Source organism: Jaculus jaculus, chromosome 22, assembly GCF_020740685.1.
Source record: "Jaculus jaculus isolate mJacJac1 chromosome 22, mJacJac1.mat.Y.cur, whole genome shotgun sequence".
Taxonomy (NCBI): Eukaryota; Metazoa; Chordata; class Mammalia; order Rodentia; family Dipodidae; genus Jaculus; species Jaculus jaculus.
Genome location: NC_059123.1, coordinates 2854119 through 2873267, shown reverse-complemented (window position 1 = coordinate 2873267; position 19149 = coordinate 2854119). Strand labels below are relative to the sequence as shown.

The 19149-nt window shown below is 50.4% G+C and overlaps 1 protein-coding gene across 10 annotated transcripts in view; it reads left to right on the top strand.

Moving 5' to 3' along the window:
- The first annotated feature begins 3577 nt into the window (after nucleotides 1–3577).
- Nucleotides 3578–19149, top strand: part of Ppfibp1 (PPFIA binding protein 1) — a 167656-nt gene continuing 152084 nt past the window's right edge. For 6 of the 10 annotated variants that reach the window (XM_045139569.1, XM_045139572.1, XM_045139568.1 and 3 more), the window contains exon 1: nucleotides 8131–8188. The gene's annotated coding sequence lies outside the window, so the exon portion shown is untranslated. Of the gene's footprint in view, nucleotides 3765–8129; nucleotides 8189–19149 lie in introns of those variants that run through there. The other 4 variants (XM_045139564.1, XM_045139562.1, XM_045139571.1 and 1 more) reach the window with 4 other exon arrangements.

Sequence of the window (19149 nt, the reverse complement as noted above, 5' to 3'; positions counted from 1 at the left end):
TCTATAGGACCCGGCGGGGGGGGGGGGGAGAGCCTCCAGCCTAAGGATCTATTCCCCGGTGGCTTGTTTCAACTTGCCAGGAAAATTCCGTGAGTGAGAACACTCATTTAAGCCAGTTCTCCCACCTCATCCTATCTCTGTGTTTCGCTAAGACCCTTTCCACTTGGTCTGCCTAGATAAATGTCTCTATATAGTGGACAGTCCGTTTAAATAACATAAGCTTTAGCCGGGTGTGGTGGCGCACACCCTTAACCCCAGCACTGGGAAGGCAGAGGTAGGAGGGTCACTGTGAGTTTGAGGCCAGCCTGGGGCTGCAGAGTGAGTTCCAGGCCAGCCCTGGAACGAGACCCTGCTTCCAAACCCGCCAACAGCAAACAACAAAAGGAAGCTTTAGTGAAGTAGAATTCTAGTTAAGAATTGGGAAAGACTAAATAAGAGACGGTTAATGATTGTTCAGGTGGGTAGGTGAGTGGGGTAGAAATGAGTGCGTTGGTCTCAGGCCTGGGACTCACAGTAACACTGATTCGGACATGAGGCCCCGCACAGTGCCAAGTGGGCACATTCTGATCAGCAGTGAAGCGGGAAGGTTACCAGGGACACGAGCCTTACTCAGGGGAGTTACTGGTGTGAGCGTGTTCCCGAGATCTATCAAGGGCCCATGCACAGTGCACCTTGGCTGGAAGGAGAGCCGTGGCCTGCAGAGCCCTGGAAGACCTGACAGCCTGGGGAGAGGCCTGACCTGCCTGGCATGGATGCCATGCAAGCTCACCTGCATGGGGTGGAAATGTGCCCAGAAGGCTGGCACTCCATTCTGGAGGTCTTTCTCAGAATATAGGGGTCTTGCTTCTGTCTCTGATTCATTCATATTCTCCCTCCCTCTCTCTCTGTCTCACTATCTGAATCTCCAGGGTTGTACTATGTTGGCCAGGCTGGCCTTAGGCTCTTAGACTTAAGGAACCCTCACACTTCAGCCCCCTGAGTAACTGGAACTACAGACGTATAATAGTGTATTTGGCTTTCTAACATCTTTTTTTTTCCAGAAAATAAAATATAATAAATATATATAATTAATATAACAACTAAAATAAAATAAAAGATGACCATTCTAATTTTTTCTTTTGTATTACTCTTTTGTTGTTGTTATTTGTTTTTTTGAGGTAGGGTTTCACTCTAGCTCAGGGTGACCTGGAATTCACTATGTAGTCTCAGGGTGGCCTCGAACTCATAGCGATCCTCCTACCTCTGCCTACTGAGTGCTGGGATTAAAGGCGTGCGCTACCATGCCCAGTTTCTTTTTCATTACTTTTTATTTATTTGTTTGCATGTGTGTGCATGCATGTATAGGTGATAGTAAGAGGCCAGGGCCTCTTGCCACTGCAAAGGAGCACATTTTGCATCTAGCTTACGTGGATGGCTTGGGAATTGAGTTCAGTACTTTGCAAGCAAGTGCTTTTAACTACTAAGCCACCTTCTTCTCAGACTCAATACTTGTGATTAATTTTTTTTCAACTTATAAGTGGATGAGTAAAATGGGTAAATTGGATGTAAATAAAATTTTTAGACTTATTTGGTAGGTAACCAGAGAAGAATACTGTTGAGTTACTAGGACAAAATAACTGACAAGGACAGAATAACTGACAGAAGACTTGCCTGTAGAACAAGGTATTGAGACTATTTCTAACCTATCCCCAGAGGCAGGAGGAGGCTGACTCATGAGGTCAGTGGCAACAGCTGAATAGCGGCTTATTCAGGCAAAGGATATGAACACTGTGTGTGTGTGTGGGGGGGGGGTGTTACTAGTGCCCTGTTGAGAGTCAGGCAGAATATACAGCAATTACCTTTAGAAGGACTTCTCAAGCCAAGCTCGTTTTATTTGGATTTGGTTTGTGCTCTTTACTGCCTGATTAGCCCACCTTTCGTTGGCCCTTGGCTGGAGTGAAAGTGATTGGAGGTTCTAGAACCCTCTAGGAGCCATCTGAAATTAGCCCTTAGCAAGTTAGGAGTTCAAAGCAAAAGACAGTATTCACTCATTCATTCATGTATTTGTTCCAAGAATTATTTTGGGGATTTTATTTATTCATTGATTTATTTGAGAGCGACAGACACAGAGAGAAAGACAGATAGAGGGAGAGAGAGAGAATGGGCGCGCCAGGGCTTCCAGCCTCTGCAAACGAACTCCAGACGCGTGCGCCCCCTTGTGCATCTGGCTAACGTGGGACCTGGGGAACTGAGCCTCGAACCGGGGTCCTTAGGCTTCACAGGCAAGCGCTTAACCGCTAAGCCATCTCTCCAGCCCAGGATTTTATTTTTTATTTTGTGGGGGGGAGTGAGAGAGAGAGACAGAGAATGGGCACGCCAGGGCCTTCAGCAGCTGCAAACCTACTCCAGATGTGTGCGCCCCCTTGAGGCGCATGCGGCACATTGTGCACTTGCATCACTGGGCGCCTACCTACGTGAAACCTGGAGATTTGAACATGGATTCTTAGGCTTCGCAGACAAGTGCCTTGACCACTAAGCCATCTCTCCAGCCCTGTTCTGGGAATTCTTACTGAATATGCAGACAGTTCAAAACACGGTTCTAGATTCTATAGGGGATGTAAAGATGGAAAAAAGGATCAAGGATGATGAGAAACTTACTTTCGGTGAAGGACACAAGTCTCTTGTAAAAGTGAGGATGGCATGTCACAACTAAAGGAAACTATATGTACTCATGATCAGGCAATGAATGCACTGTTGCCCACCATAGCTCATCAGATCTCTGTAACGAGCCTGGGAGATGCACCTTAGCAGAAACTGGCAGAAATCCTTTGTAACTGAAGACACATGATTACGGCGCAATGTGGGTGTGTGAAGGAAGCTAAGTAGGGAGAGGAACGTTGAAGGGGGGCAGACGTAAAGGCCTTTGGACCGCTGTTGAAGCAAGCTTGGGTTTTGTTCTTTGGGAGTTATTCGGATGTCTTGGAAGGAGTCAAGAGTGACCAGGTGTCCCGTGGAGAGCTGCAGCTGGAGGGAGACTAGACAGGGAGAGCCCCGGAGCCCAAGGAGTGGGGCAGCCAGCTCCACCTCGCGTCCACATCTCAACAGATCCCGCAGAAAGGTGGCCTCCCACGGCTCAGGTTTGGTGACGGGGGTAGGGGGGGGACCGGGACAAGGACACACCCAGCTGGGTCCCTGCTCCTGGCCATCCAGAAAGGAAGTCCCCAGACCTTGCTGTTGACTGCGGGTGATGAACTAGAGCCATTTCCCTGCAGATCCTGGCTGAGGCTTCCTTAGGTCGGGGTGGCCCTGTGACAACATGGCTGGAATGACTCAAGGAAACTCTAGGCAGAGGCCTGTGGGGGTGGGGGGGAGTCAGAGAAGCAGGCCCTGGCTGAATGGGCCTCGGATCTTCCATGGTGAGTCATTTTCCTGGCTCTCTTGCCTGAAGAAGGGTTCCTGGCCTCAGACGCGTGGCTCCAGTAGCTGACTGTTAGGGCTCCCCCAGACTTCTACTTCCTTATTCTCTACAAGGCTTTTTACAGCGACAGTGTCTGGCCACCAGACGTCCATGGTCAGAGTGAGCAGGTTGAAAAGAAGTCATCATCCAGGGCTGGAGAGCTCGCTGTCACCCAGGGGCGTTCCCATCACGCTCATCTACGACCCTGCTTTCTTCTGAGGCAGGGTCCTGCCCCCTCCCGCCTCCAGCCCCCACCCAGGCCCAGTGGCTTCCATGTGTCTGATTGGTAGGCCACCTTCTAAAAGTGTGAAGCCCAAACGGAGAACAGGTAAGAGCTGGTGTAGGGGAGGGGAGAAGGAAGCTAAGCCCACCCGCTGGCTCCTTCCCCCGCGGTGGGCTCTGTGTGACCCCTGTGTGGACACCGCTGCCCCAAACCTGGCTGGCTTTCAGCTTTCCCTTGGAGTCTTTTGTTTTCTGGACGTGGTGGCAGCTGTCACCATTCCAGCTGCAGTGGGAATGGGAGGCAACTTCCTGTTATTCTATCCCGCCATCCCACAGCATAGGGAGGGAGGGGATGTTGGGGGAGGGGTGGCCATCCCCTCCCCCCTCCGCGCCGGCTGTGGTTTTGGAATGGAGGCAGCCGCCCCATTGCTAGGGCCAAAGCCCTGACCAAGGCCATGTGGCCAGCGCATCAGGCGTCCCAGGGCAGGCCACAGGCACTGGCCAGGGAGGAGCGGTGGGAAGGCTGAGTGGTGTGTTCTGAAGATACCAGAGGGAGTCAGCTGGGGATTCAGAGGGTGGAGGAGGAGGAAGGGGAGAGATGGAGATGTGAGAGAAAGAAAGAGGAGGTTGATGATCTTGCCCAAGGTTGATTAGGGGTTGAGTGCGTGTAAGGGAACAGAAGGGGAAGAGGTGGCATGAGCCATTTTCTGGAGCCCTGAGCAGTCACATCTCTGCTTTGACTAGGGTGTAAGGAACACGAAGAGGAGCTGAGCACGGCACTTGCTTTTCAGAAGATGTAAAATGTTGGGCCGGGGATGTAGCTCACTTGGTAGGGAGCTTGCTAGGGCACGCAGATGGGCTCTGCATTCGAGCCCCAGTGTCCGGTAAACCCGGGGTGGTGCGTACCTGTGATCCCAGCATTCAGGAGGTGAAGGCAGGAGGACTGCAAGTTCAAATCTAGCCTGGGCTGTACACTGAGTTTTAGGCTAGCCTGGGCCACATGGAGAGACCATCTCAACCCCCCCTCCCCGGGAGTGTAAAATGTTAACAGGAAGGTAGAAAATGTCTTTCACTGGATATGCATAAACACATGTATAACACTAAGAACATCTAGGAGCACTAGACCATATCACTTACACACGGAGAAGAGACTGGGCCTGCTGGTCACTCCACACGGGGAGCTGAGTGGACACGTGTGACGTTGGGGGGGGCGGGCGTTCCGGTCACTCCACACGGGGATCTGAGTGGATGCGTGTGACGTTAAGAGGAGGGCGGGTGTTCCAGTCACTCCACACGGGGATCTGAGTGGACGCGTGTGACGTTGAGGTGAGGGCAGGCGTTCTGGTCACTCCACACGGGGAGCTGAGTGGACGTGTCTGACATTGAGAGGAGGGCAGGCATTCCGGTCACTCCACACGGGGATCTGAGTGGATGCGTGTGACGTTGAGGGGGAGGGCGGGCGTTCTGGTCACTCCACACGGGGAGCTGAGTGGACGTGTCTGACGTTGAGGGGGGGCAGGCGTTCCGGTCACTCCACACGGGGAGCTGAGTGGACAGTTGTGACATTGAGGGGAGGGCGGGTGTTCCGGTCACTCCACATGGGGATCTGAGTGGACGCGTGTGACGTTGAGGGGAGGGCAGTGTTCTGGTCACTCCACACGGGGAGCTGAGTGGACACGTGTGACGTTGAGAGGAGGGCGGGCGTTCTGGTCACTCCACACGGGGATCTGAGTGGATGCGTGTGACGTTAAGAGGAGGGCGGGTGTTCCAGTCACTCCACATGGGGATCTGAGTGGACACGCGTGACGTTAAGGGGAGGGTGGGCGTTCTGGTCACTCCACACGGGGATCTGAGTGGATGCGTGTGACGTTAGGGGAGGGTGGGCGTTCTGGTCACTCCATATGGGGATCTGAGTGGACGCGTGTGACGTTAAGGGGAGGGTGGGCGTTCTGGTCACTCCACACAGGAAGCTGAGTGGACGTGTCTGATGTTGAGGGGAGGGCGGGCGTTCCGGTCACTCCACACGGGGAGCTGAGTGGACGCATTTGAGTGCAGCAGAGAGGCTCCCAGAAGAAAAGAGAGAGACAAGATGGGAAGATAAAAACCAGATTAGGGTGAGCTGAGAACTGCAAGGGACTATGCTTAAGGCAAAAGAAAAAAAAATCAGTATTGTTTTAGGATCTTATCTTGCAGTGCTGTGGAAGGTGATAGCTGGGGAAAATGGTGTCAAGAATACAAATGTGAACTTCCGCATAGTGTAGGTCAGACAAATCATAGGGTGATGAGAGTATAAAGAAGGTATGGGAGCAGTGGCCCGGGTCAGGAATACTTTTCTAGCATTATAGTGTTTGAAAACATGTGGAATATGAACACTCAATACCTTAGTTGCAGAATGGAAAAATAGCTTTGGGGCCAGGTGGACCGTAGTTTCAGTCTGTCTTGGGTGGTCTGGAGTAATTTTCATACAGAACCTTGTTGAGCCCGTAACTCCATATGTTAAAACCAAGTCACTAACCCTCAATGCACACGGGACTGGGAAGATGATTTGGGACATTATGCCACATGCTATAAAATACTTAAAAAATAAATAAACAATAAAGCCACAGAGGGCTCAGGAGATGGGTCGGCAGTTAAAGGTGCTTCTTGCAAATCCTGCAGGCCTGACTTCAACTCCCCAGTACCCACATAATGCCAGCTGCACAAAGTGGTGCTTGTGTCTGGAGTTCATTTGCGGAGGCAAGAGGCCCTGGCGCACCCATACTCACTCTCTGTCTCTTTGTGCTTACAAATAAATAAGTAAAACTATCTTTTAAAACAGGACAACAGAAAAGCATCCCAGCAATTTGGCGGTGGCAGCAAGAAGATTAGGAGGCCAAGGCTAACCTGGGCTATGTAAGAGCCTGCTATTAAAAAAAATAACCAATGCCAAAATACACATACACACAAAATAATCACACACCCAAATGCACCAAACCAACAGAAAAGTCAGTAATTCATTCTCCTCCGAGAAGACGATGAATGCCATGTGGTACTCATATGTAAATCTATATACACAGAGCCACTGCCCACCATTCAGTCCTGCTCTGGGTCTGACAGGAGGCTGACAGAAAGACCTCTCCCCAGAGTCCTGCTGGTTTCCCAGCAGGGTCATCATACAGCCGATGCCCGTGTGTGGGTGGGTGGGGGCTAAAATATTAGTTGGTAATTTGAAGCTTGGTCACTGCAAGTGGTTGCCTTCAACTCTAACTATTCTCACGGGGCTTCCTGAACTCAGTTTTGAGGTTCTAGGAGGCTGAGACAGGAGGATAGCAATTTCCAGGACAACCCGTGCCATAGAGACCCTGTCTCAAAACAGAAACCTACAGAAGCCAAAAGGTAATTTTGTTCACCCTCTGGTGGGGAATTACGGTATGATTCTTTTGCCCTTGCTGAAAGCCAAGGTGGCCACATGGTCTAGAAGGCCAGTAGCTAACCACGCGGTCTGGATGGCTGAGGGTGGGGTTCCAGATTTTCCCAGGATCTCCTGGTCCTCAGTTTCCTCTGAGTGAGTGGGTCCCAGAGGTGACTGTTTTGAGTTTAAAAAAAAAAAAAGGCTCTTTGGGAACCTGGCATGGTGGTGCATACCTTTAATTCCAGAACTTGGAAGACGTAGGTGTATCACCATGAGTTTGAGGCCACCCTGAGACTACATAGTGAATTCCAGGTCAGCCTGAACTAGACTGAAACCCTACCTCGAAAACCCAAAACCAAACCAACCAAACAAAAAAACTACCCAAAACAAAAAAAGGGTCTTTGGGTGCAGGAGAGATGGTTTAGAGATTAAGGCGTTTGCCTGCAAGACCAAAGGACCCAGGTTCGAATCCCCAGCACCCACGTCAGCCAGCTGCACAAGTTGGTGCATGCGTATGGAGTTTGCTTGCAGAGGCTGGAGGCCCTGAAACGCCCAGTCTCTTTCTCTAAAATAAATAGAATAAAAGTTTTTTTTGTTTTTTTTTAAAGAAGTCTTTGGGAGGCACTTTCATTTCAGGGCAGGGACACACTAAATGGGGCGGGGACAGCGGCACCCCGACGTCCAGGCGCTGGGGTCTTCCCGGGAGAGCGCCGGCAGCCAGGGGTTCGAGGCCCGCCCAGCCTCCCTCGGTCTCGCTCGCTCGCCCTCCCTGCGGACGCCCACTTCCAGTCTGGACCGCGCAAGGCCCGCCCACGCCGCCGAGTGACTGCGCGCCCGGCCAATCAGCGGGACGCGGCGCGGCGGGCCCGCCCCGCCCCGCCCACCCGGGGGCGTGGCCTGAGGCGGCGGCGGCGCTGGCGGCGGGAGGAGGCGGAGGAGGAGGAGGCGGCACCTGGGCGGAGTGATGTCAGCGCGGGCCCGGGCCGCCGCCGCCGCCGAGTAGGCGGACGGGCGGACGGGCGGACGGACGGACGGCCAGGCGGGGCCGTGCGGGGCCGCCCGAGCGCGGCGGGCGCGGGGCTCGGAGCGCCCGGGAGGCGGAGCCGCCACTTGTGGAGCTCGGGCGGCGGCGTGCCCAGGTAAGTCGGCGGCGGCCGCGCCCTGCCCCGCGCTTCCCTGCCTGCCTGCCTGCCTGCCTTTCTTCCTCCCTTCCTTCCTCCCCGCGCCGCTTCCTCCTCCCGCGCGCCGCCCCGGGTCCGGCCGGCCGGGCGGGGCGGGGACAGAGCCTCGGGCTGCGGGACGGAGGCCCGGTCGGGGTGCTTGGACCCTCAGTACCCCGGAGCTGGTCAGGGACTGTGCTGGACCTCAGTACTCCCGAGCTGGTCAGGGACTGTGCTGGACCTCAAAGTACTCCCGAGATGGTCAGGGATTGTGCTGGACCCCACAGTACTCCAGAGCTGGTCAGGGACTGTGCTGGATCCCACAGTACCCCAGAGCTGGTCAGGGACTGTACTGGATCCCACAGTACTCCCGAGCTGGTCAGGGATTGTGCTGGACCTCAGTACTCCCGAGCTGGTCAGGGATTGTGCTGGATCCCACAGTACTCCCGAGCTGGTCAGGGATTGTGCTGGATCCCACAGTACCCCAGAGCTGGTCAGGGACTGTGCTGGACCTCAGTACTCCCGAGCTGGTCAGGGATTGTGCTGGATCCCACAGTACCCCAGAGCTGGTCAGGGACTGTGCTGGATCCCACAGTACCCCAGAGCTGGTCAGGGACTGTACTGGACCTCACAGTACTCCCGAGCTGGTCAGGGACTGTGCTAGATCCCACAGTACCCCAGAGCTGGTCAGGGACTGTGCTGGACCTCACAGTACTCCCGAGCTGGTCAGGGACTGTGCTGGACCTCAGTACTCCCGAGCTGGTCAGGGATTGTGCTGGATCCCACAGTACTCCAGAGCTGGTCAGGGACTGTGCTGGACCTCACAGTACTCCCGAGCTGGTCAGGGATTGTGCTGGATCCCACAGTACCCCAGAGCTGGTCAGAGACTGTGCTGGACCTCACAGTACCCCAGAGTTGGTCAGGGACTGTGCTCGGACCTCACAGTACTCCCCAGCTGAGCCAGGGAACTGTGTTCATATCCCATAACAGCGCAGAGCTCCGATCAGGGACTGGGCTCAGACCATGCACCTCCCCAGGACTCCAGTCGGTAGTCTGTGCTCAGGACCAGCACCCTGCTCTCTTCATAATACCAGAACTCTGGTCAGAAAAGTGTACTCACACCCCACACCCAATTCTTCCCATAATACCCCTGCATTTGGGTCAGGAAACTGATCAGATCTTGCGCCCTTAATGTCACGGAACTGTTTGTGCTCAGGGTCTGAACCCCATCCTTCCTATAATACTAGAGAGCTCCAGAGGGGGAAGTGCGCCCCTTCACACACCTCAGTCCCTCCATATCTCCAGAGAACTCCCTGACAGAAACCTCAGGAAGTATGCTTGGGGATGACGTGAGGAATATTGAAAAAAGCCACAAAAATTTTGTGAGTCAATGGGCTCAAAAAATGAAGCTGTCTGAGAGAAAGAAAAAGTTTTGAGTTTTTTGTTCCTTTCCCTCATGGCTTCGTAGATGTTTAAGCGATGGGATTGTCAGCATGACTGGTACACGTCCGTGTGGAATGTTCTTTGACACAGCCCAGTCAAGATGTGAGAAGTCAGATAGGGGTGCCTTCATGGTGAGCTTGTGGGAAAGCCCGGTCTCTTGGGGGGCACACTTGGAGTTTCACCCAGAAGCATTTGAGGCGCCAACTTGGATGCCATGGAGGGGCTGCTGCCGAGGGCTGCCTGGGAAGAGAGTGAAGGCTGGTGGTTGAGTTCTCAAGACATCATTTATAGAGAAGACTTTAAACAGGGAAGTGTGCAGGGTGTGGCATTCAGACTCTGAATGACAGGGACGTGGCGCTGGCAGCATGTGGGACCAAAATCCTCGCTTTCATTAAGAATTGGGCAGAGGGGCCGGAGAGGTGGCTCAGCGGTTAAGCGCTTGCTATGAAGCCTAAGGACACCGGTTCAAGGCTCGATTCCCCAGGACCCACGTTAGCCAGATGTACAAGGGGGCGCACGCGTCTGGAGTTTGTTTGCAGTGGCTAGAAGCCCTGGCACACCCACTCTTCTCTCTCTCTCTCTCTCTCTCTCTCTCTCTCTCTCTGCCTCTTTCTCTCTCTGCCTGTCGCTCTGAAATATATAAATAAACAAGAAAAATTTAAAAAAAAATTGGGCAGAGCAGTGGGAAGGGAGCTTGATTTGAAAGTCGACATTGGGTATCTAGAGGAAACAATGGCCTTTTGGTGGGTTTCTGATACTTATTTTTTGTTTCAAACCCTTTTCCTGCTTGGACACTTCCTTTTTTAAAAATATATTTTATTTTTATTTATTTATTGCGGGGGGGGGGGACAGATAGAGAATGGGCGCTCCAGGGTCTCCAGTTGCTGCACACGGACTCCAGACGCATGCACCATGTACTGGGGAATCAAACCTGGGTCCTTACGCTTCGCATGCAAACGCCTTAACCACCCAGCCATCTCTCCAGCCCCCTGCTTGGACATTTTCTGTGCACACCTTTCTGGGGTGGGGGGAAGTGTTCACCCTGAACACACTGATTCCTACACTGGCTTCATCAGAGGTGGAAGCCTTTGTTTGAGAAGAAGAAGGAGAGAAGAAGGGCAGAGACGCCTTCCTCTGACCACAGCCCCTCAGCCATGAGGACCTCTGTCAGCCAGGCCTGGAGGAAGTGACGGGGACGTCACTGTGGGTCCAGAGCTGCATCCCAGGCTCTGACCCAAAGGCATTTCCAGGAGAGGGGAAAGAAAATCGTCATGTTATGTGCGGTAAACCCAAGGAAGTGTGGGGATCGATGATGTCTCAGATGGCTTCTCTGCCTGTCCAGCCAGCCAGGAGAGTGTCTGAAGCAGGCAGAGCAGTTGTGTTTTGGCGCTCTCGTTACAAAACCCCTGGATCTAGCGTGAACGGGCTTTTTGCCAAGCTTTCCATCTCGTCCTGTCCCTTCCCTTCCCTTGCCCCTCCTCCTTCCCTTCCTCCTTTCTCTTCCTTTTCCTTTCCTTTCCAACAGGGTCTCGCCATGTAACCCAGGTTAGCCTTGAACTCATGAGATTACATGGCACGCCATTGCGCCCAGCAGGAGCAGGCTTTTTGTAAACAGAATGTGTACTTTACCAGAATGACCTGAACTCTTTTGCAGACGATCTTCACACGTGCACCGAATGTGTTTTGATTATAATCCTGTCCAGTTACCGCTCCCTCATCCCCTTCCATTCACCCTCTTACAACTGGTCCCTGTTCTACTTACCTTTTTCCTCCCTCCCTCCCTCCTTCCCTTTTCTCCCTCCTCTCTTCTTTCCCCCTCTTCTACCATCTATGACAGAATGGTGATGGGCACAGTAAGGAACTTAATATTTTGGTTTGTGTTTTGGACTGAGGCACAGAAATTGCTACTCTGTCAGCAGTCATTGTGAACAAGATTTTTTTTTTTTTCTATTTTCCAGGTAGTGTCTTGCTGTAGCTCAGGCTGACCTGGAATTCACTATGTAGTCTCAGGGTGGCTTTGAACTCACGGTGATCCTCCTACCTCTGCCTCCCCAGTGCTGGGATTAAAGGCGTGCACCACCATGCCCGGTTTGTAAACAAGATTTTTGTATTTATGCTCTATGGAGGTGTGTGAAACATACTGTTTTTCCCAGTGTACTTTTTAAGTAGGAAAGATGTGGAGTCCTGAGGCTTTAAGGTGAGCTCTATCCCCTTGGCTGATAAGAACGGTGAGACTGCAGCTTGTAACCAAAAGATGAGGCTGCACAGACCAGACAGCCAAGCAAAAAAATGCATCCTTGGGATGTTAGCTTTCATTAAAAAAAAAAAAATTATTTGCAAGGAGAGAGAGAGAGAATATAGCATGCCAGTGCCTCCAGCCGCTGCAAACAAACTCCAGATGCACACGCCACCTTGTGCATCTGTCTTACATGGGTCCTGGGGAACCAAACCCAGGTCATTAGGCTTTGCAAGCAAGTGCCTTAACCATTGAGCAATTTCTTCAGCCCTCTATGAATGAGTTTTTAAACTTCCTCTATTTAGGATGTTATCTTGGGGTGCCAAATTCAGATTTATGTTTTCTTGGTAATACATTAGTCCTTGCTTAGGGATTTGAATATACCAAACTTTAAATTTGTTTCACAGTGTGAGTAATGACAATCATTTTATGTACTTAGTTTGAATTAGTTTTTTTCCTTAGCGTATGTTAATGAGGACAGATGTGGTGTAGTAATACATGGTACTTTTAAAGAAGAGTGCTTGAGGATGTTTGAGTTACTGAACGAGGTGGGATCAGGTTTGGTTAAATCTGTTTTGATAAGCAACTATTATCATTCCAGTAGATATTTTGAAAAGAAGTCAGCTAGATTGACAAGTCACATGACTTGAAATCCAGCCCATACTCTAATTCCAGATCAATAGTATCTAATCTCAAGGTTGTCATAATCAGTTCTTGGGAACAAGTTCTTTGAGGAGTGTTACTTTTTATGCGGTCTTGCCACCCACTGTGCCAGTGTGAAGTAAAAGGGTACCAGGTCGTTTTCCCCTGTTGCTGACCAGCTTACTGCCTGTACAATCTCCCACATCCTCTGAAATATTTGTTTCTTGTAGTTAATTACACTGATAATTTGTTAAAATGAATATTTTGGAGGCTGGAGAGATGGCTTAGTGGTTAAGGTGCTTGCCTGCAAAGCCAAAAGACCCAGGTTCGATTCCCCAGGACCCATGTAAGCCAGCTGCAGAAGATGGTGCATGTATCTGGAGTTCATTTGCGGTGGCTGGAGGCCCTGGTATGCCCATTTTTTCTCTCTCTCTCTGCCTCTTTTTCTCAAAAATAATAATAATATGTTTTTGAGTTTTTCATTTCAGTTTTTAAAATATTTTATTTATTAGAGAGAGAGAGAGAAAGAGGTAGATAGACAGAGAGTAGGCACACCAGGGCCTTCTGCCACTGCAAACAAACTCCAGATGCATGTCACACCTTGCACATCTGGTTTATGTGGGTCCTGGGGAATCGAACCTAGGACCTTAAGGCTTCACCGGCAAGCGCCTTAACCACTAAGCCATCTCTCCAGCCCTCATTTCATTTTTTCATGTGCACGCGTCCATGTGCATGTGCAGGTGTGCATGTGGCACACACGTCCATGTGGAGACCAGAGGACAACGTGCAGCGTCGTCCTTAGGGAGTCTTTTCTTCGGCTTTGAGATAGGGTCTTTCCTTGGCCTGGAGCTCACCTGTAGATTAGACTTGCTGGCCAGTTAACCTCAGGGATCCCCGTCTCTACCTCTCCAGTGCTGGGGTCACAGCGGAGCACTACCGTGACGGAAGGACTAGGGACTGAGCTGAGGTCCTCATGCTTGTGAGGCAAGCGCTTCCCTGCTTGAGCCGCTCATCTCCCAGCTTAAAAACACTTCTACCTCAAACAGCACAGTTTTCCAACAACAAGAGAAGACTTCGTCCAACATTGTGTCTCTGCAAAGGTGGCGTGTGTCTCTGTCCTGGCTTGACTTTCCTTTTCAAAGCACTGAGTGAATAAGTGAATTAAATGCATGCCCATTCATGTTTGGCACTCCACTTTGATTCTTTATTAAAGAAATGCCACATGACTGTGAAAACAGGGGGCAAGAAGTATTATATAATAATGGATTAGCTTCCATAGATTTCCCTAGAAAGTCATGTTAATTTTTCAATTAGGGAGGAAAAAAAAATCTCAGTTGAGCAGTCATTGTGAGCTAATTCAGAAGAGCTTAATAATAGTTTTCTTTAGATCCATTGTCAAACAGATGGGGTTAGGTATGAGACGGAAAGCTGTTAAGATCAGTGTCCCATTTTGGTTCTGGGTGGCATCTGGAAATGAAAAAGACAAAGTGTCTGTCCACTGGCCTGCATTTTGGTTCAACTGAAGCTTGATAATTCTACAATTAGCTCAGTCATCACACTGTCCAAAACCTGCTCTGGGCTGTGCAGTTCCCTCATCTATAGTGTGCTATGTTGTTTGTTCTCAAATTTATTGCAGTGCATGTCAGAACCTATTGCCTAGGAAAACCCCTACAGCCTTTGTCACATATGTGTGTGTGTGTGTGTGTGTGTATCTCACAAAGATGAATGTTTTATTTAAAGTAGAGTTCGAGGCTAAAATAACTAAGTTGAATCAACCCACCATGCACAATTCAGAGAGTCTTCTAATTTTGAGTTTTGCATTCTTTATTTTAGATATGATCATAATTGGTGCTAGGGAGCAAAGGGGGTGGTTTCTGTCTTTTAAAAATATTTTATTTTTATTTATTTGAGAGAGGGAAAGAGGCAGAGAGAGAGAGAGAGAAAATGGGCGCCCCAGGGCTTCCAGCCACTGCAAACGAACCCCAGATGCTTGCGCCCCCTTGTGCATCTGGCTTACTTGGGCCCTGGGGAATCGAATCAAGGTCCTTTGGCTTTGCAAGCAAGTGCCTTAACCACTAAGCCATCTCTCCAGCCCGGGGAGGGGGGTGGTTTCTTTACTTCATTTTTTCTTCCACCTTGAAGGATCTGAAACACCCACCTATAGTTTAGACTAGAAGTGTGCCCTCCCACAAGTTCTGTGCTTGTTATGTGGGCCGTTTAGGGGTGAGGAGGGTGTCTCCGAGCTAACCGTGGAGCAGCCTGTGCATATTGAACGGTTTCTCGTCTTGAAATGTGGGTCTGGAGTCTGTGGGCCAGGTGGGGCTTGCTGTCGCCGTTCGTGACTCAACTTGGATGCTGTATCTCCCTGGAATTTGGTGTGACTCACATTCTGACTGGCCCGCACGTCTATCCTTGTTTTTGTTGGCAAGTGTAGGCAGTGGAAAGTAGACAGCATTAGTTGTTTCTGCATGGCAGTGCACCGAGAAACGTCCACCGCTGAAGCAATGGTGCACACTTGAGTTGCACCGAGGGAGCGCCGGTCAGCCTGGCCCGGACCCATGACTCAGATCCTGTGCAAGCAGCCCAGACTGCGGCGCTTGAGATTGCCTGGACGCCCTGCTGACCGCAGCAGTCGAGGGTCTTCCTGTGACGTAGGGAGGCAGCTGTTTGAAGTACCCCTCTCTAGCAAGCAGGTCTGCTGCACCTAGCAGCGGGGTAAATTTGCTGCATGAAAGAGACTCAAAATGTTGGTTCCAGTGTCAAGACATGAATCAGTGACCAAGAAAGGTAGCTTCTTCCTTGGGAAGAAATGGGTAGGTCCCCTGGGAGTGTGTCAACTCATAGTGTGAAGGTGACGTGGTGTGGCCGCGTCACTAGATGTGCCCCACTGTCCTGTGTTTCTGTGCTCGGATCTAGCCTCCCACCCTCCGTTGGCGAGGTATGGCCCTCTTGTCCATCTGTCCAACTTTGCACCAATGTCATGTCACCACTAGAGCTGGATGAGGGTTTTTTTTAATAGGGAAAGTTAATTGACTGTACTTTATTTGGAAGAAAGTAAAGCAAGGGTAGGACTTTGTGGCCTTTCCTCGTCTCATGGTGACTTCCCAGCGGATCTGCAGGGGCACAGCGAGCTTGTTTCCCTGAAGGCGCTCACTGTCCCAGCAGCAGCGGGCAGGGGAGGAAGGGTTTCTCTGCTGGAGGTGGGATTGGAGCGCGTTCCCCTTTTTCTCCTGAGTGATGTGAGCGTCAGCTGAGCCTGTGGCTTTCCAGCTGCGGGAAGTGAGAGAGAGGAAGGGAAACTGTGGTGAGTCAGGAAACACTCGCCTTGAACCTGTGAGTCCGCGGGGACCTTAGGTGTGAGCGCACCTGGTCTCAGCATGCCTCCTCGGGGTTAGCTGCTTGGATGTTTTTTTAAACTTGCACATTCTTCTGTTCCCCCTCTCCCCTCCCCCCCAGTGTGTGACTTTGCACAACTGAGAAAGCTCCCAAATACAGTCACCTTTCTCTGCTCAGCGAAATTTGAGTTGCTGGGTCGTCCGAATCAAAGCTCGCAGAAGAGGACGAGCTCTGAGGGTGCCTGTGGGCCTTCTCTTCTTTGTGCTTGGTTTCCCTCTCGGGAGAAAGTGGACACACCGTCCTGTGACTAAAGATAAGAGGCCGGAAGGTTAAGCATGGTGGGGGGAGGCTCAGAAGGGACTGGCCTTTAGAACTACCGTGCTAGATCTCATTCCTTTATCTCTTCACTGAGGGTAAGGAAAATAAAGTCTCTGTTTGGTTAAGCCACTGAAGTTGGGTCTGTTACTTGCAGTCAGTTGTGGACTTACCTGAATGTGTGTGTGGACATTTGTATGTGGAATTAAAAGGCACAGTTACTGGCTGGGCTTGGTGGTGCACACCTTAATCCCAGCACTTGGGAGGCAGAGGTAGGAGGATTGCTGTGAGTTCGAGGTCAGCCTGAGACTACAGAGTGAATTCCAGGTCAGCCTGGGCTAGAGTGAGTCCCTATTTCGAAAACAAAACAACAACAAAAGAATTATTATGTGTGAGAGGAAAAAAAAATGATAAGACTTCAGCACCCTTCAGATCCTCAAGTTGAGGATGTTATAAGCCTTGCTGCTTATAACAGTCTGATACTGACAGACGTCTTAACCTCTCTGGATTCCAGACTTTCCATGTGAAAAATGGCGGCACCAGTGTTTGTGGCAGAAATTTTTTTCAGGGATTAGAAATTGGCGTATTTGGAACATGTGTTCATTTTGTAGATTCCAACAACGCCAACAGTCTTCATGGAAAGAGGGTCTCGTGGGGATCCCGAGCAGAGACAAGGACGTCAGTGGGGTTTCCCCTCACAGGGCCTCAGTGAACCTAGGTGGGGTGGTTACAGGGTAGGCCAAGGGGTCCCACTGTCCTTTCCGCTTCCACCTGAGTTCCAAGCCAGAATTCCCTGAAGCCTGCACACCACCGTTGGCAGAGTATGGGGTGCTTATGAGAATTGTGTTAGCGACAGCATGGGGTGAAGGGTGTGGGCTCCGGAGCCCCGTCATTGTTGACTCCAATCCCTCGTCCCTCCTAGCTGTGGAATTGGGTTAATTAAGTCTTCTGTGAGATGGGAGTACTTGGGTGGTTACAAGGATTAAACAAGATAACGTCCACGAAGCGCTAATAGCTTCGTTCCTGGCAAACAGCCGGTACTGGGTTGATGACGGGTACTGTTGTTACTTTGAACGTGTCTCAGCAGCTCCTGCTGGGAGCTCACACTGTCCATAGTCATACATGGCTGCCGAGACCCGTGTTAAAAAGCGGACCTAGTATGCTATTTAGGTATTAAAAAGATTGGAAAAACAACATACCAGCTTTTACAGATGTCTTCTATATTTAAAGAAAAAACAGACACATGCATATAATTTACATTTGTCAGTGTGTGAAAATTGATAAATTTACAGGCAGTGGGATCAGAATGAGAAGATGGAGATTTATTATATTTTTGTACAAAGAATTATGTGTATTTTACAGTTGCTGTGCTAGACCTTGCCCATGCATTTAAAAATTATTTATTTGAGCTGGGCGTGGTGGTGCGCACCTTTAATCCCAGCACTCGGGAGGCAGAGATAGGAGGATTGCAGTGAGTTCAAGGCCAACCTGAGACTACATAGTTAATTCCAGGTCAGCCTGGGCCAGAGTGAGACCCTACCTCGAAAAAACCAAATATATATACTTGAGCCAGGCATTGGTGGTGTGCGCCTTTAATCCCAGCACTCGGGAGGGAGAGGTAGAGGGATCACTGTGAGTTTGAGGCCACCCTGAGACTACAGAGTAAATTCCAGGTCAGCCTGGGCTAGAGCAAGACCTTACCTTGAAAACCGCCCCCCACCCACATTATTTATTTGCATGCACACACACACTGTGGAGCCATCTCCCCAGCCCCCATCCATTTTTTTTTGAAATATAAGGATGTGTTAACTTCATAAACATTGGTCTGTTGGGCCTTTTAGAAGCAGGTGGGAGGACATTATACTCTAAAACTACTTGCTACCAAGGAAGGTGGTGCCCATTGGGGTCCCACTTGTGATTTTGTGCATTGTGATTTGAATGTGTCTTGACGAATGAAGGAGATTTTGAGGAGGCTCTAGGGGAAAAGACACTTAACTGGATTTGGAGCGAAAGGTAATCTAGAGTGAGATTAGATGTAGAGGAAGAGAGATTGGAGAGTGAGGTAAGATAAGGTGGCTCAGTGGTTAAGGCACTTGCCTGCAAAGCCTAAAGACCTGGGTTCAATTCCCCAGTACTCACGTAAAGCCATGTGCAAAGTAGCTCTTGTATCTGGAGTTCACTTGCAGTCGCTAGCGTCCTTGCTGCGCCCACTCTCTCTGTCTCTCTTTTCTCTACCTTTCCCTGCTTGCAAATGAATAAAAAAGAGAGAGAGAGGTAAAATATATTGGGACTAGGTCTTAAAGGTTTTTAAGGAGTGTGACAAGGTTCATTTTTAAATGTTAATTAACTTATGAGAGAGAGAAAGAATGAGAGAATATGAGAGAATGGGCATGCCAGGGCCTTCCACCTCAGGGACTCCAGATACATGTGCCAGTTTCTGTGTCTGGCTTTACATGGGTACTGGGGGAAATCAGACCTAGGCTTTGCAAGCAAATACCTGCTGAGTGCACTCTCCAGCCCAAGATTCAATTTTAAAATGTGATTTTCTTATTTTGAGGTAGGATCTCACTCTAGCGCAGGCTGATCTGGAATTCACTGTGTAGTCTCAGGGTGGCGGTGATCCTCCTGCCTCTCTGCCTCTTGAACACCGCGATTAAAAGCGTGAACCACCATGCCTGGACAAAAAATGTGTGGTTTTTTTTTTAAGGTAGCAAGACGGTGAGTGTCAGGATGAGGACAAACAGTATGCTGGGGGTTAGAAGCCGGGCACATGAGGGCCGAGGACGGGCGCCCTGAGCCAGAGAGGGCACCCAAGTAAAACTTGAATTTTAACGGGACATAAAACTTGAGAGTTGAATGTCTGGAGTTTGAGGTTCCATTGTGACTCACAGTAACCCGCCTTCATCTTCTCACTGTGTAAGTTGATAAAATAATAGCTTGGTCTCATCAGGGTTTTAGGAGAATAACA